Genomic DNA, 6000 nt, shown 5'->3' on the forward strand with positions numbered 1-6000 from the left:
GTAACAAAAAATGAATATAAACTTTTTAACACAGAAGATGTGTGTTTTTACTTTAGCTAGCAGTGTTTTACATGCTTTCTAAATTAACTGTCTTTGTCTCTAAATATAGAACAGAAAAAGGTTCCATTCATAGTGTAATAGATTTCTGTAATAAAACTTAATTTTATTTACATCACATGGCAACCTGTTTTTCTGTTAAAGTAAGGCAGCTGAAAACGTAAATGGTTCAGCAACTAAATTACATTAAACGTAGTAGAAGAGAGACCTAGTGGGAAACAATGCTATCAAATTACATTATCTTGATGATTTGGCATACACTTTTTAAACATTCAGGGGGGGAAGTTATCAAGCTGCATTTGGGCCTTAAGTTGCATTATTTTCCCCCTTAATGCAACTTAAGTGTCTTAACTCATGTAAACCGCAGTAAGCATCATTCTAGGGAAAGGGAATGGGACTTGATATACCACCTTTCTGTGATTTTTTGTAACCACATTCAAAGTGGTTTACATAGTATATACAGGTACTTACTTGTAGCTGGGGCAGTGGAGGTTAAGTGACTTGCCCAGAGTCACAAGGAGCTACAGTGGGAATCGAACCCAGTTCTCCAGGTTCAAAATCCACTGTACTGACCGCTAGGCTACTCCACTCCATTCTAGGCTGCTCCGATCCATCTCAGTGTGCTGGAACAACTGGGGAATCCCTTAGATGTTGATGTGGTCAGGTTCACTCAGGCGCTAAGAGGAATTCTGGCAAATACTCCATGGTGAGCGAAGGGCTGCGTGCCAGACACGAGTCCCAAGATGGTGGCTGAGTAGGCAGCTGCGCCACTGGTAACAATGCAGACAGGTGGGTAGAGAGCTGACCAAACATCTCATGATAGTCCTGGATGATAGGCTATCCAAGCTTCAAACCTCAGTCAATGACATCTGTGAGACCTTGGAGAGACAGGGATTGCATCTGCAGAGAATGGAGGAGCACATCTCAAGCCAAGAAAGACCACGTGGTCTTGGTAGAAACACGCCTTGCAGAACTGGAATCCCGATGTCGCACGCTCCTGCAACTGCAGAGAACGGAGGAGCACATATCAAGCCAAGAAAGACCACATGGTCTTGGTGGAAACACGCCTTGCAGAACTGGAATCCTGATGTCACACGCTCCTGCAACGAGTGGTGGACAAGGAAAATCAGGGAAGGAGGATCAATATCTGAATCAGCCTCCCTGAATCAATAAAGGATAGAGAGTTATGGGGCTTTCTGGGAAAATGGCTTCCTTACAAACAAGGGCTCCTACCTCCTGACCATTCCTTAACAGTGAAGCACATTCACTGGCTGGGAACCCTGAAGGATGGGGAATCATGTCCCCCGCCTGGTCCATAAGTCCTAACTTGGAACCTTGCATGACGTAGCTATAATTCGGGTTCTTTTTTCCCACATGCATCATGTTATGATAATCAGGTGTTCAACATTCATAAGTACATAAGTAGTGCCATACTGGGAAAGACCAAAGGTCCATCTAGCCCAGCATCCTGTCACCGACAGTGGCCAATCCAGGTCAAGGGCACCTGGCACGCTCCCCAAACGTAAAAACATTCCAGACAAGTTATACCTAAAAATGCGGAATTTTTCCAAGTCCATTTAATAGCGGTCTATGGACTTGTCCTTTAGGAATCTATCTAACCCCTTTTTAAACTCCGTCAAGCTAACCGCCCGTACCACGTTCTCCGGCAACGAATTCCAGAGTCTAATTACACGTTGGGTGAAGAAAAATTTTCTCCGCTTCGTTTTAAATTTACCACACTGTAGCTTCAACTCATGCCCTCTAGTCCTAGTATTTTTGGATAGCGTGAACAGTCGCTTCACATCCACCCGATCCATTCCACTCATTATTTTATACACTTCTATCATATCTCCCCTCAGCCGTCTCTTCTCCAAGCTGAAAAGCCCTAGCCTTCTCAGCCTCTCTTCATAGGAAAGTCGTCCCATCCCCACTATCATTTTCGTCGCCCTTCGCTGTACCTTTTCCAATTCTACTATATCTTTTTTGAGATACGGAGACCAGTACTGAACACAATACTCCAGGTGCGGTCGCACCATGGAGCGATACAACGGCATTATAACATCCGCACACCTGGACTCCATACCCTTCCTAATAACACCCAACATTCTATTCGCTTTCCTAGCCGCAGCAGCACACTGAGCAGAAGGTTTCAGCGTATCATCGACGACGACACCCAGATCCCTTTCTTGATCCGTAACTCCTAACGCAGAACCTTGCAAGACGTAGCTATAATTCGGGTTCCTCTTACCCACATGCATCACTTTGCACTTGTCAACATTGAACTTCATCTGCCACTTGCACGCCCAATCTCCCAGTCTCGCAAGGTCCTCCTGTAATCGTTCACATTCCTCCTGCGACTTGACGACCCTGAATAATTTTGTGTCATCGGCGAATTTAATTACCTCACTAGTTATTCCCATCTCTAGGTCATTTATAAATACATTAAAAAGCAACGGACCCAGCACAGACCCCTGCGGGACCCCACTAACTACCCTCCTCCACTGAGAATACTGGCCACGCAATCCTACTCTCTGCTTCCTATCTTTCAACCAGTTCTTAATCCATAATAATACCCTACCTCCGATTCCATGACTCTGCAATTTCTTCAGGAGTCTTTCGTGCGGCACTTTGTCAAACGCCTTCTGAAAATCCAGATATACAATATCAACCGGCTCCCCATTGTCCACATGTTTGCTTACCCCCTCAAAAAATGCATTAGATTGGTGAGGCAAGACTTCCCTTCACTAAATCCGTGCTGACTTTGTCTCATCAGTCCATGTTTTTGTATATGCTCTGCAATTTTATTCTTAATAATAGCCTCCACCATCTTGCCCGGCACCGACGTCAGACTCACCGGTCTATAATTTCCCGGATCTCCTCTGGAACCCTTCTTAAAAATCGGAGTAACATTGGCTACCCTCCAGTCTTCCGGTACTACACTCGATTTTAGGGACAGATTGCATATTTCTAACAGTAGCTCCGCAAGTTCATTTTTTAGTTCTATTAATACTCTGGGATGAATACCATCAGGTCCCGGTGATTTACTACTCTTCAGCTTGCTGAACTGACCCATTACATCCTCCAAGGTTACAGAGAATTTGTTTAGTTTCTCCGACTCCCCCGCTTCAAATATTCTTTCCGGCACCGGTGTCCCCCCCAAATCCTCCTCGGTGAAGACCGAAGCAAAGAATTCATTTAATTTCTCCGCTACGGCTTTGTCCTCCTTGATCGCCCCTTTAACACCATTTTCGTCCAGCGGCCCAACCGACTCTTTGGCCGGTTTCCTGCTTTTAATGTATCTAAAAAAATTTTTACTATGTATTTTTGCTTCCAACGCTAATTTCTTCTCAAAGTCCTTTTTTGCCCTCCTTATCTCCGCTTTGCATTTGGCTTGGCATTCCTTATGATCTATCCTGTTACTTTCAGTTGGTTCTCTTCTCCACTTTCTGAAGGATTGTTTTTTGGCTCTAATGATTTCCTTTATCTTACTGTTTAGCCACGCCGGCTGACGTTTAGTCTTTTTTCCCTTTTTTCTAATACGTGGAATATATTTGTCCTGAACCTCCAGGATGGTGTTTTTAAACAGCATCCACGCCTGATGCAAGTTTTTTACTCTGCAAGCTGCTCCTTTCAGTCTTTTTTTCACCATTTTTCTCATTTTGTCGTAATCACCTTTTCTATAGTTAAACGCTAGCGTACTTGATTTCCTAGTTTCACTTCCTTCAATGCCAATATCAAAACCGATCATATTATGATCACTGTTATCAAGCGGCCCTCGTATCGTTACCCCCTGCACTAGATCATGAGCACCACTAAGGACTAAGTCTAGTATTTTTCCTTCTCTTGTCGGCTCCTGAACTAGCTGTTCCATGAAGCTGTCCTTGATTTCATCAAGAAATCTTATGTCCCTTGCGTGTACAGATGTTACATTAACCCAGTCTATATGCGGGTAATTGAAATCCCCCATTATTATTGTGTTGCCCAGTTTGTTTGCGTCCCTGATTTCCTTTAACATTTCCGCATCCGTCTGTTCGTCCTGGCCAGGCGGACGGTAGTACACTCCTATCACTATCCTTTTCCCCTTTGCACATGGAATTTCAATCCACAGTGATTCCAAGGAGTGTTTTGTTTCCTGCAGAATTTTCAATCTATTTGATTCAAGGCTCTCGTTAATATACAATGCTACCCCTCCACCAATCCGATTCACCCTATCACTACGATATAATTTGTACCCCGGTATGACAGTGTCCCACTGGTTATCCTCCTTCCACCAGGTCTCAGAGATGCCTATTATATCTAATTTTTCATTTAGTGCAATATATTCCAACTCCCCCATCTTATTTCTTAGGCTCCTGGCATTCGCATATAGACATTTCAAACTATGTTTGTTGTTCCTAAGTACATCATGCTTAGTACTCGACAGTATTAATTGGCAATCTTTTGTCTGATTTTTATTGTTATTTAAAGATACCCGATCTACTACAATCTCTTTTGCAACCTCACTATCAGGATACTCTATCTTCCCTGTTTTGGTGATATCTTTGAAAGATACCTTATCCCGAACCATGCTCTTTTGAGCGACTGTCGGCCTTCCCCCCATTTCTAGTTTAAAAGCTGCTCTATCTCCTTCTTAAACGCCGATGCCAGCAGCCTGGTCCCACTCTGGTTAAGATGGAGCCCATCCTTTCGGAATAGGCTCCCCCTTCCCCAGAATGTTGCCCAGTTCCTAACAAATCTAAAGCCCTCCTCCCTGCACCATCGTCTCATCCACGCATTGAGACTCTGGAGCTCTGCCTGTCTCTTGGGCCCTGCGCGTGGCACAGGTAGCATTTCAGAAAATGCTACCCTGGAGGATCTGGATTTCAGCTTTCTACCTAAGAGCCTAAATTTTGCTTCCAGAACCTCTCTCCCACATTTCAGAGTGTCTTTATTTATTTATTTATTTACTTATTTATTTATATAATTGCTATCCCATATTAAACATGAATTGGGTTGAAACCTGGGAGCATTTAAAATCTTTTTTTTTTTTTTCCCCCTATGGCTACATCAAAAGAAATTCAAGATGACATAAGCCAAAGTGGGTGGAGCCAAGGCAGAGTAGGCATGGCTGGGGCATGTACTAAAATCTCCCTCTCAAAAATCAGGACCCCTTGGCAGCTCTGAGATGGTGGTGCTGCTGCTATGGGTGACACATCTGTCATGTGTACAGCTGTAGGTTTCCTGGTGTTGCCATACTTCTTGACTGACTTTTAATTCAGGAAATAACCTATCTTGCCTGTTTCAGGTACCTCAAACATGAAGCTGGGATCATTTCTCCTCTTTGCCAAATCCTGAATGAACTTCACAAAGACAGTGAAGGGAGGAAACTCTCTTGGTGGTTCTCTTTATACTTTGTGCCTATTGATAACCATTTTTCTCTTATGGCATACAGCAGCTTTGATATGATCTCATTTATGCCCCAAGCAGTATCCAAGTGGTATAGGTCTGCTTCCAGTTCCTAATCTAATCCCTGTAATTATTATCTTAATTCATGACCTTCGGGGAAACCCCATATTCTCTTCATCAATGCCTGTTGGATAGCTTCTGGGCTGCAGTGGCGTTCCTAGGGGGGCAGACACCCGGGGCGGTGCCCCCCGATGCAGCGCGGACCCCCCACCGGCGAAATACTCCCCCCCCCACGCGAAAGAGCCCCCCGGGTGCATGCCGCTGGGGGGGGGGGTGCCGCAGCGCGCGCCTGCTGCGAGTTTACTAACTTTGCTCGTTCGCTGCAGCTCCCTCTGCCCCGGAACAGGAAGTAACCTGTTCCGGGGCAGAGGGAGCTGCAGCGAACGAGAGAAGTTAGCGAACTCTCGCAGCAGGCGTGCGCCGCGGCACCCCCCAGCGGCGTGCACCCGGGGCGGACCGCCCCCACTGCCCCCCCCCCTTGGTACACCATTGCTGGGC

Source organism: Microcaecilia unicolor, chromosome 2 (genome assembly GCF_901765095.1).
Source record: "Microcaecilia unicolor chromosome 2, aMicUni1.1, whole genome shotgun sequence".
Taxonomy (NCBI): Eukaryota; Metazoa; Chordata; class Amphibia; order Gymnophiona; family Siphonopidae; genus Microcaecilia; species Microcaecilia unicolor.